This window comes from Sorex araneus, chromosome 1 (assembly GCF_027595985.1).
Source record: "Sorex araneus isolate mSorAra2 chromosome 1, mSorAra2.pri, whole genome shotgun sequence".
Classification (NCBI taxonomy): domain Eukaryota; kingdom Metazoa; phylum Chordata; class Mammalia; order Eulipotyphla; family Soricidae; genus Sorex; species Sorex araneus.
The window spans coordinates 442,368,331-442,380,973 of record NC_073302.1 but is presented as its reverse complement, the minus strand read 5'-3'; the positions used below and the strand labels follow the sequence as shown (position 1 = coordinate 442,380,973).

At 40.1% G+C, this 12,643-nt stretch overlaps 1 long non-coding RNA gene across 1 annotated transcript in view; it reads right to left on the bottom strand.

Moving 5' to 3' along the window:
- Window positions 1-208: 208 nt before the first annotated feature.
- Window positions 209-12,643, bottom strand: part of LOC129399952 (uncharacterized) — a 114,255-nt gene continuing 101,820 nt past the window's right edge. Inside the window, exons 3-4 of the long non-coding RNA XR_008627302.1 lie at window positions 7,362-7,512; window positions 209-289 (exon numbers count right to left, since the gene is read on the bottom strand). This is a non-coding gene — a long non-coding RNA (uncharacterized LOC129399952). The remainder of the gene's footprint in view (window positions 290-7,361; window positions 7,513-12,643) is intronic.

The window sequence follows — 12,643 nt, the reverse complement described above, 5'->3', positions numbered from 1 at the left end:
GTGCTTTCTTCTTTCTTCTTCTCTTCTTCTTCTTTCTTCTTCTCTTCTTCTTCTTCTCCTCCTCCTCCTCACTCTTCTTCTTCCTCTTCTTTTCTTCTTCTACTTCTTTTCTTCTTCTTCTTCCTCTTCTTCTCCTTCTCCTTTTTCTTCCTCATCCTTCTCTTCCTCATCTTCCTCTTCCTCCTCTTCACATAATCTCCTCTCTTCCTTCACCTCATCCTCATTCTCCTCCTACTCTTCCTCCTCATTCTTCTCTTCCTCCTCTCCTTCATCCTCTTTTTTGCTTGCTCTAAAGAAATGAAGAGTAAGTTTGAGATGTAAGTAAGTTAATAGATGCAAACAAAAGTTCCTTTTATATCATTAGTCTTATTGTGTCCCACTCTCAAGCCTAAACATCACTTTAGCCATACATTAAGCAAAAGTGAATGTCTTAAGACAATCTCAGATCACCACACACATTTGCAAGTCCCAATCAAGGGGTCAGTAGTCCCCATAATACACTGCTGGGAAATTCAGATCATTAAGGAAAAAGAAAATTAATTCTAGGGATGTACCCAACAAATACCCACTCTACATCCTCAGGCATAAACACAGAGGCAAAAATACTAATGGGGATTTTAATTAACAACTTAGCATGAGCAAAAATACCCACAAGGGATAAGTGACTATATAAACTTTATGAAATATTTTTTAAACTTTGTGCTATCCTTAAGTTCTTTGCATTTCATCTTGTTTAGTTAAGTTTTGCTTCTTTTTCCCAGTAACTACAAAGCAGTAGTAAGGAAGTATTGAGCTGAAGATCTAGGATCACATTGGCACAAATATAACGAAGTATCAAAGTTTGAGAAGAACAAACATCAGTCACTCTCTCTGATCAGTCACCCTCTGGTACTTCTGCTTATTGTATCCATGTCTGAGTTGGTTCTTTCCAAGGGAAGAAGGAATAAAATTCTGCTTCATTGATGTATGTGGTACTGCCTGATCACAATGAACTGGTACATAGGATGTTCGATTATTAAATGATGACACATCCCTAGCTATAAGTCTGTCCATAACTTTTGGATGCATATTTCACAGAGAAGTAGAAATAAAACTTCCCTATGACCCAACAACCCATTTCTTGGCATCCTCCACCAAGACACGAAAACACTCATTCAGAAACAGAGATGCATGCCATTATTCATCACAGCACCTAGCATAGTAGTGAGGATGTGGGATCAGTCTAGGTGTCCAATGACAGGCGAGTGGATAATTAAAGTGTGGTATAGATGCACAATGGATACAGTATGCAGTTGCAAGGAAGGATGATATTATTCAACTCACTGAAATTTGGATAGAACTGGAGGATATCATATTAAGTGAAATCCTAAGAACGTAAATGCAAAATACACTCACTTACCTCTGGTATATTGCATAACAGAAAAAGAGAATGCAAGATATCAAATGGGGAATAGCTGGATTAAAATAGCTGTTCACTAAATTACAGAACTGAGAAAAGGCAAGGAAAGAAATTGAGGGGTGAAGTAAGAAGAGGTAAACAGGAGGTAACAAGATCATGGGCTATGAACACATTATGGTGTCGAGCTGTAATATATCTATACACCTGAACCACAGAACCAACAAAACTGAAAGCATGTGATGTATACCACAGAAACCAAACTTTAAAACATGCCTGTCAGGGCTGGAGTGATAACACAGAGGGCAGGGTTTTTAATCCCATATGATCAAACCCAGGTCAGCTGCGTGCAAGACAAAAACCCTACCCACTGTACTATCAGTCTTGCCCCTAAACTCTAACAATTTCTTGTAAATAAAATTTTAAAAGGACTTAACCTAGTGAAAACAAAGCAAAAAGATTAGAAGTAGATTCTAAGTGGCAGCTAGCTTCAGACGGACTATCCCATGAAGACCAATTGAATAACATTAAACAGGTGCTTTGTAATGCTGTTGGAAGCCTCCAGAAAACTACTCTAACAGAGATCCTGGTATAATTCCTATATACACCACTCTGACACTGAAGTTCCCATGACCTCAGCTTCCTTCAGACAGAAATATTGTTCTCTTAGGGACTTGTTGTTACTAGAGTGAGCTTCCTCATCCCAGAGCATGTCTCTTCCTAGCGACCTCCTCCTATGACAGAACATTGTGAAGGTTGGCTGAAGGCTTACTCCAGGGGCACTGACATTCAGCTCTGACTTCTCAGTTATATTTCTCTCACTCCCCTAAGGTGTTTATTCTCAGAGAACTCACTAAGCAATTTCCCTTGTGCAAATACATGTCTTGGAATTTGCCTCACTGTAGTGGATAGCTCCGTATATGCATTGCTGAATTTTCACTTCTGGTGAACTGGGATTGGTAACCAGTTGGGGAGGAAGGGAAGGAATGACAGTTGGTTAAAATGAGCCAAAGATTCACAAACATAGAGAAATGATAAATATAAGGATGGTGGAGTGACTGTTGTTGAGAACAATGAATGTTTTGGAGCAAGACAGTGAAAGACTGATGGTGATTAATTGTCAGATAGTCTTGTCAGCTTTCTGCAGCCAGAGGGCAGGAGACAGTGAACAATATGAGGCCTGGAAACAAATAAAGGAGCATCAGAGATCTAAAGAGAATGAGTTCTCAGCATCCATGAATCTGTTACCCAAAGTCAGGTCCTCACGGCTGGGAAGAGATTCTGGAGCGATTCCTCAAGAGAAAGGGGAAGGAGGGTTTATGATCATCAGACACATCTACTCACATACGCTCATTCCCAGCATCAATGCTGTGCTCTGGGTCTCCCAAGCAAGGTCGTGTCCCCTGCAATGAAGAGTTAGACACCTTTTGGAAAACAAAAGCATTTAATAGCAACAGAACAGATGATCCTGGAACATTAAGGAAACACATAACCTAAACTTCCCAGCATGAACTAAACTCAATCAGATCCACCGAAGGCGAGAGGACTCAGGGAGAGCCCAGTAGTCCATTGTCAGAAGCAAGGAGTTAAAGTGCATTTAAGGACAGAAAATCATTTCCAAGAATAGTGCACTAAGTTAACCCGCTCTGCGGACACTTGGGTAATGAGTGAGCTCTTTTGGCCAACTGATGGTGGAGAACAAAAGCTAGCCTTGTGTATGTGGTGGGTTTCGCTGTCAAGTAAAGGCAAATAGGGTGTTCCTGCAAGACCTAGTATAGGTAAACATTTGTAGTGGGCAGAATTTGGGGTAACTTATCTCATCACCCATTGCTGTAGAAGAGACGTCACAGGAGAACACAGATCTCACTTTTGAGTAACTTGACTGGTGGGGACCAAAAGGAAGTGGAAAGAGAAAATTACATATCAGAATGTGAAAGGAGGGCTGCGATGGATCTACAGGAGCCTGTGGGAGATGCCAAGTTCACTCATTTCATAGGCTTTCTGAAGAGTAACCGCACTGGACATAACTTCATAGTCTATTAGGGTGAGCTACAGGGGGAATTCTCTTGTAAGACCCAGAAGATGGAAGGGAAAAGAAATAGCAATTTTTCCTCTGGTAGAATAAGTAATAGTAGAATTAGTCTTATGAACAAGATATTCTCCTCCTTAGGTGCCAGTGTAATGTGACTTTGTGGATATAATCAGCGTCCCAAGTCTGTAAATTCTGAATCAATCAAAAGAAGAACTATCCTGTTGGCTTCAAGTAGGAGCTACTAAAAGAGACTAGGTCTTCATTGGGTTTCAGAGACCCCCAGGAATTAGAGGGGAAGGAAGCTGTAAAAATAACTATATTTTGGAAACTCTCCACTCTCCTCACACCTGACTATATGCTAACCCCGTCCTGGTCATACAGTGGCACTGGGCATGTGGTGCTTCTCCCTTCGGCTGGGTCTTCCTTCTTTCCTCGGTGTTTCCTTGATTCTAGGTCACATGTGTGTGAAAGCTCTGGGGTGAAAGATTCTGGTTTGGACAGTAAACTCTCCTCTCAAAGGTCAGAGAAGTGAGAACAAATTCGAGTTTCCTCCTGTGGCGACAGGGATGATGCTCATACTAGTGAAATTCTAGCCTACCCTCCAGCCTGCTCTCTACTTGTCCTTTGGCTCCGGATCTAGCTGTGAAGAATGCTTATCTAGACCTCACAGATACATGAGCCAATTCACTAAGGAGAGAGGCGATACAGGAAGGTGATATTCTGGAGCAAAAGGAAATCCAGAGAAGCAAACCTGTCTTGGGATCTGCTTTTTCCCACTCCAGACAGAGAGAGAGACCACAGAATCAAATTATGGTAAACACTCTCCTCTTCCAGGTACCAGGATGAAAATCTTTAGAGGAACGAGAGACCATCTTCAGAGGAGATGACTGCATAGGAAAGTGTAACCCATACACACAGCAGAATGCTAGTAGGCTGTAGGGAAATACAAAAATCATTCCATTTGTCATGACTGGGGTGGAAGTGTAGGTTATTTTCTGAGCTAAGTCAGCCATAAGGAGCCAGACACAGAACAGTCTCCCTCATTCGTGGGACATCAAGAAGCAAATTTAGGGAACCATAAATGGCTCAGAGCAACAGAACTCAGATGGAAGGGGGGAGTGGTTTAAGCAGGAGACCCACACACAGTGGGGGGAAGGTGTAGTGCTGAAACTTGTATATATGAAACTCTATCACTAAAAGTATTTTAAATCATGATGATTACACTGTATCACTGTATCACTGTCATCCCATTGTTCATCGATTTACTAGAGCGGGCTCTAGTAGCATCTCCATTCGTCCCAGCCCTGAGATTTTAGCAGCCTCTCCTTACTCATTTTTCCCAATGATTGGAGGCTCTTTTCAGAGTCAGGGGAATGAGACCTGTTATTGTTACTGTATCTGGCATATTGAATATGCAGCAGGGAGCTTGCCAGGTTCTTCCGTGAATTTTTATTTTGTGGTACCTCACTTAAATTTCAATATAAATTTCTCAGTGTATTTTGTAAGCAATTATGTAACTCTGTGTTAATAAAATTTTCCTGTTAAAAATCACAGTAAGAAGAAATAAATTCCATGCAAATGACTACAATAAAAATTTAAAATTAAATAAAAACAACCTTTAATGACTACAATAAAAATTTAAAATTAAATAAAAGCAACCTTTGACTTGTTACTATTTATAATTAACTAAGTCTTTCCTTTTCCAAATTTCTTGCCAGTAACATAAGAAAATCTTTATGAAAAGTATTAAAGACTGAGTCTTATTATCTCCATATTAGTAGAAAAACTAAAAATAACTATAGATTTAAGTTTTAAATAACTATGATTAAAAAAGCCAATGAATAGAATAACATTGAAATTCTGGAACTGAAAAGGCATTAACTACAAATATAATTTAATGGCTGAATAATCTTACAACTATATTAGCCACCACTAGAGACTTAGGAAACTAGAAGTTTTGTCAGAAGAAAATAATCTAAATAAAAGAATATAAATAACCTAAATAAAACACAAAAAGATTACATGTGTGGGCTTGGGACATACTTTCTATGAAAGATTTCATGAAAAGATTTGGAGACACAGATGAAGGGGAGGGAACAGAGAACAGAACCGAGGTAACCGTCTAGAGCATCTCCAAAGATTTCTTGGTCAATATAGTAATCTGAAGATTCAAAGCATACAATGAGCTCCAAACAATAATAATGAAAACAAGGAATAATCCCTATGTGCTGTATTAAAACCAAGAATAAGAAACTCTTGAAATCTGATAAAAGCAGTGATTTTTCTTCAAAATAGCACCTATAGAGTTTAAGACGATTTCTCTGTGGCTTCCATTAAAGTCAAAGAGCAACGAAATTTTTCTTGAAAATATAAATGGGAAAAAAATTAATAAGATTAAATTTTACAAAAGAAAACAGAGATGGAAAATGGCTGTCAGAGAAAAATGGTATGCTTAGTAAAAATGTCCTTCAAAAAAGTAAGTGTAACATAAAGTCATTTCAGACCAACAAAAGAATTCATCTGAAGCAGAACGCTGTGAAAAGAAATATTGAAAGGCTTCTTCAGCCACAAGGAAAATGTTCTGTATTTGTCCCTTTCCTCCTGACTGACCTTACTCAGAGTTGAAAACTCAGAAATGCAGGAGCAAATAAATAGAGGATACGGGTAAGTTGTGTGGAGAAATTTAAATGAATATTGACTTCTTAAATAGTCTTTATGAGGTTTCGTGGGTTAAAAATGCAAAGGAAAATCAGATATAACTAGTAAGTACTAAAAGAAAACTGTTGTAGCTGCACTGTCCAAGCAGACTTGAAACAAGAATGTTCCTAAAAAATGAGGGAGGATAGGAAGATGCCCTCGGAGGATAATAAAGTCTATTCCTCAAAAAGGTGTTAAAATTTAGATTCATTTCCATTTAATGGCATAATGTATAAGGCACAGACCAAGGATGTGGTTCAAGCAGTAAGACTGTTCGCTGGCATTCCTGAGGCCCCGGGTTTAATCCTGAGTACCACATGGCCCCTGAGCACCATTAGGGTGGCTCTAGTGTCCCTGAGTATCCTTGTAAGTGGCCCTGACCCCCTGGTCACTACCAGAGTGGCCTCCAAGACCTTAGTGACAACTAGCGAACAATAATATGCATACATATGACCAAAATTGTCCAAGCCCAAATAACAAAAATGTCAACTTTACAAGAAGTAATAATAGCATGACTTGACTTACCTAGAGAGACCCTGAGCTACGTGCAGTCAGATTATGCTTTTTCTTATCTTGTCTTGACTGTTTTTTCCTTTTCTTTTCTTTTTTGGGAGGGGGTCACACCCAGTGGTGCTCCGTGGCTTTTTCCAGGCTGTGTGGAGGGATCACTCCTGATGGGTTCAGGGGAACGCAGAGGGCACAGGGAATTGAACCCAGATCAGCCATATGCAAGGCAAGTAAGTGCCTTCCACTGTCCTATCTCTCTAGTCCAGATTATGTTTTTTCAATAATCAAAGTAGGTCATACAGTAAATCAATCTGTTACAAAAACACAAGTGCAATCATCTCCCAAACCCCAAGTTTTCTTATTACTATAGTACTGTTAATGATAGCGTCATGTATGAAATTTTCCAACATGATGTTCACCACCTGGCTTTTTGTGGCATCGGAAATCAGATGGGCCAGACACGTAATGCAATTTGGAGATGACCTCTGGACTAGAGCTGTTACAGACTGGATTCCTCCATATATCAAAAGAATGCCTGGCCACCCAGCTACGAGATTGTCAGACTTCTTCGGCAAGAAGAGCGAATGGTTTGAGGTTCTTGTGTTCCTGGAGTGAGCAGACACCATTGGGCTACACTAGCACATGACAGGGACAAATGGAGATGTTACTGGTGCCCACTCGAGCAAATCGAAGATCAACGGGATGATAAGTGAAGTGATACATACTCACCATCAGAGATTCAGAGTCTATCCACCAATGTCCCAGCATCCACTCTGTCTGACCTCCAGTACACCTCCACATTAAGGTTGATTTTGTAGTCTGATTGTCAGTTTTGTGACCGTTGGTCATGTGTTACTACTTTACAATCTTTCTTTATATTCTGCATAAGAGAGAAAATGTTCTGTATTTGTTCCTTTCCTTCTGACTGACCTTACTCAGCATAATATCTTCTAGTTCTATCCACATAGTGATGAATTGCATGATTTTCACCTTCTCTACTAGCTGGATATTTCGCATTTTGCATATTTATCACAGATTCTTTACCCACTCAACTGTTCTTGGGGCCTTCAGTTGTTTCCAGATCTTGTCTACTGTGAAAAGTGCTGCAATAAACATAGTAGTGCAAATGTCCTTTTGAAATAGTGACTATGGGGTCCTTGAGGTAAATAACAAGAAATGAAATTTGACGATCATATGGAAGCTCAATTCTTAGCTTTTTTCAAGTCTCCCTCTGTTGGATAACATTGGTTTGTCCTTTCTCCTCCGCCGCAAGGAGCTTAGGTTTATAGAGTAACACAGTGATCCTGATGCACTCCCCTTCCTCTGTGCTTCTCTTTAACTTCTCCCTGTGCTCTGCTTCCCCTTAATCACTATATCCCCAAGTCAGACCTTGTGACTTGTAAAGTCAGATTCTTCTGAGGACTCTGCATTTTGCATATGCAAGTGAAATATTGCTTTTCTCTTCCCTTTATGTCCTTTGCAGTTTACTTTAGAGCAATGTCCTTTTTGTATAAACACAGGAGGACAGTTAATGCTATGCTCTTGTAATGGGAGTTAATTGACTTCGAATAATATATACTCCTGGGCACCTGTCATATTTACTCGACTTAAGCCTCAGTTGCCCTTAGTTCCTAACACCCTCAAAAGCAGAGTCCTGATGAGGGACTTGAATGGACTCAGAGTAAGCTCTAAGCTACTCAGGCATTAAAAAGGGACAAGCTGTGAGCTACCTTGGCATCAAAAAGTGACAGGCCAAACACCATAAAACTTATAATAAGTTAAGAACATGGTCGTGGACAAACTCTGTCATGATCCAAAACTAAGTAACTGAATAAGGACCCTGCTGGGGTAAGCAAAGACTGACATGGCCTGAGGACTGTGGTCTGGGATCTATACTGAGATGTCCTCAGGAAGAGCCACTCTTTAAACAATATACCTCTTGCTCTGTCCATGCAAAATGACTAGAAATACTATTAAGAAGTAAATTTAAGATGATTGTTTAAATGGATACTGGCTAAGGAAAGGGGAAAGTATTCTGCCCTTGGCTGGAATTCCGGCCTTGAGCAGATCTCCGAGCAGGATAGTATTTCATCCTAGAAGAAGCTTCCCTGGGGGTGCACATCTCTTGATTGTGCAACCACACCTGTGTGTGATTGCTCCCCCCACCCCTCCATGATTTCTCAATAACTAAGGCTGTGAGCCTGGGTGCAAGGACACTGGGATAAGGGGTTCACAGGAAGACTGGAATACATGGCAACTGATCAACAACCAGCCTGGTGGCCCCGTTCCCTCCCTCGTGCATCTGCTGGTGGTGGCCAGCCAGGGTGGGAAGGAAGCTCTCAACCACCGAACGCTCGTGGTGCATGCTATTTTGAACTCACATCCCTCCATACTGTTTTCCCTAAAAGGTGAACCAGTCAACATTGCTATCAACAGTGGACAGGAGGTTCCTCCCAGCCCCCATCCCCACCCCACCCAGCACCCCATCTCATCCGACACCCACATCAGCGCTGATGATTTCGAGTTTATTTTGATCTGATCAATCTCACTAGTGTAAAGTTATATCTCATTGTTGTTTTCATTTCCTGATAAGTGATGAAGAACAAGGTTTCATATACTTATTGGCCATCTGTATATCTTCTTTGAGGAAATGTCTATTCAGCTCTTCTCCCTGTTTGTTTGTTTTTTTTTTTTTGATGGGGTTGTTTTACCCTTGTTGATTTTTTGGCTTGTTGTGGAGCTGCACCCAGATGTGCTCAGGACTTATCCTGACTCCACACTCAGAGATCATTTCTTGTGGTGCTAAGGGATCATCTGGGGTTCCCAAGGGTCAAAATCAGGTCAGCCACACGCAAGGCAACAAACATCCTTCCCCACTCTACTATCTCTCCAGTCCTTCTTTGTTAAGTTTTCCAACTCTTCTATATGTATCTAGTATATTACACCGTGTAATTAACTACTTTTTCTAAGTTTGTAGAGTGTCTTTCTTCTATTTATTATTTATTTTATAGCTCAAAAGGTTCTTAGATATTTGTAATCCTATGTGTTTGTTTTTGCTTCTGTTTAGGTTCAAACTTCTTAAAAAGAAATTTTAGAAAGAAAATGCCAAAATATACAACACATGATGATCATGTTTATTTTAGTTCAGCAAAGAAAACCATTCAAGATAAGTTTTATTCATATATTGAGTCACAGATGGAGATATCTTTATGAGCACTTGCAACAAAATAAATCCTTACCTCTCTTTAATCCTAAATTCAAAAAATAATTTTTAGGTTTATTGTAGTTGAAGAAGATGCCAAGAAAAAATTAAAGGTGGGAAATGATAACACATGAGACTATCTTCCTCACATTGGATTAAGAAAGATTTCTTTGGTTTTGTTTTATGTGGTTCTTGTGACTGAACCCAGAAATTTTGTATGGGCCTAACTCTGAACTATATTCCTCTCCAAGAAAGTCATTTTAAAAGGAATGAAAGGCTCTCACCATAAAGGAAGTTTAACAAATTATAATGCATTAAAATTGAGCCATAAGCTAAATAAAAAATAAGCAAGCATGCAAGAATATATTTTTAATAGTTATTACTTCTCACTACCCCCTACTTCATTTCTTTCTCTTGAGGCTGCTTGTCAAAGTAAGACAGATGAAGGGGTAAGAGTAGTTAATATCATTAAGTAATGTGGTAGTATGGTTAATATCATTTATTCCTGAAGGGTTTTCTTAATGGAAAATGTGTAGGATTGAAGGTTTTCTGTGTGTGTGACTCCCAGTAGGCATTAGAACAGAGCTGATATTTTTAGCTTAAGCGCACATGTAGGTAGATATTTCTTCTGATTGGTGCTACCCATTCCATTCCTCTTATTTGTTTGACTATGACCTCTGACTTAGTGCTTATAAATAAATAACAAAGAAAATCTCATTTCAAAGCCAATAGGCACTAATTATAAACTTTAAATTTCCTGTAATGAAGACCCTGATCACTGAGACAACAAAATAAAGCAACCTGACAGTTTGCTGCACCGGAGGGACTGTCAGGTGATAGCTAGTAAATTGAGAGATATCTCGAATGTTCCAAAGCAATTTTCCAAAGCCCGAATCATTCCTTCACACACCTGCAAAAGATTCAGAAGTCCGTGGGGGAAGTAAACATTTATTTTAAAAATAAACTTTAAAGTTTGGACATAAAAACAGACAAGCTGTTTTCTTACATAAGAAAATGTGGCTCTGACTACCAGAGGTACTGTAATCAGAATTTCAGAGAGCAGAAATAACAGGTGACAACTTACTCTGAAACACTCAAACCAAGCGAACAGCAAAGCAAGTGTAATTTACATCCATTAAACACCATATAAGCAGAGAGAACTAAAAATAAAGAGGCAAGAACCCTAACTCCAGTTATGTCACTGAGCATATGAATTTTCTTCTCTAGAAAACAGGTCATACACCTCACTCATATTTTTGCCATGAGAGACAAACGGTCAAGGTGAAATTCCTCCAAAGAAGATAACTTAAGAATTACATGTTCATTATTGAATTCTTCGGGGCTGTTTGCAAAAAAATGTCTCCTCTTTTTCTTTTCTCTTTGTATTTTTTACTCCCTATCTTTTATTCTTTTTTCCCCTAGCTTTGCCATTGTTCTTTCTTTTCTCTCCTCAATATCTCTTCTTTAACTGTTAACTTTCATTTCTGATCCAAAATTTATTTAGTTTCAGTGAGTTGCTGATTCACAAGAGAAAAAAAAATCAAATGTATTTTTCCCCATAGGACACAGGTCACTTGCTTTACAAGAGGCCAACCAAGGTTTGATTTCTGGCATCCTATGTGGTCCCCCAAATTCTGCCAGGAGTGATCCTTGAGTGCTGAGTCAGGAGTAAGCCCTAAGTATTGCCTAACACCCCCCAAAAATAAACAAATAAATTAAACAGTCATCGTTGGGTGGATTTAAATTGAAGACTTAGAGTGTGAGTGAACAGTATTTCTGTTATGAGGAACCAATCTGCTTGTGACTTTCCTTCAGCAATTTTGAGACAGGCCCAACCTCTGTTCTTTCAGCTCTCCTGTGCCCCACCCTTGTGTGATTACATAACTTAGTATGCTTTCCTCTCTGTCCAGATATTGAATGATTTCCTAGGATCTCTGGTCCATGTTAATCATCAAGAAAGCCTTTCTTGCCCTTCCTAATAGGCATAGATTGTGTTAGATTCCTGGGAAAATATTCAAGGAAGCAATCGTTGTCAATTTCAAGTATCACGAATCACGAATTACGAAATCCCTTTGATCATCAATTTCTCGAGCAAGTTCAGTAACGTCTCCATTCGTCCTATCCCTGAGATTTTAGAAGCCTCTCTCAACTCGGCCTTCCCAACGATGCCACATTGGAGGCTCTTTCAGGGTCAGGGGAATGAGATCCAGCTTGTTACTGGCTTTAGCATTTGAATACACCATGGGAAGCTTGCAAGGCTGTCCCATGTGGGCAGGAAACTCTCAGTAGCTTGCTAGTTTCTCCCAGAGGGAAAAGCAGGTTATAAAATATCGAGTGGCCACTTATGTGAGCTTGCTTTTAAGCCTCTGGATGTTGGCCATTGATGAGATTACACACACCTGGGTTCCTCTGCTGGTACCTTCATGTGTGAGGCTTTTCTGAACGTGTGGAGAGGGGCCTTGAGCATGGCTGTGGCTAGGTTCCCGTGGTCTGTTCGGGTTGGGGAGGGAAGCTGGAGCCCATCCCCTCCGAGGGGTCCCGGGGAAGACATCCAGGCATGTGGGCAAGAGACTCTCTGCCCCTAGGAGGGGATGGGCTCCAGCGTCCCTCCCCACCCCGAGCAGAGCTCCCAGTGGCCGAAGACCACCAGAATCAACAGCCAACATCCAGAGACTTAAAAGCAAGCTCCCAGAAGCGATATCTTTAGCCTACTTCTCCCTCTGGGAGAAACTGGCAAGCTTCTGAGAGTTTCCTGCCCACATGGGACAGCCTTGCAAGCTTCCCATGGTGTATTCATATGCTAAATCCA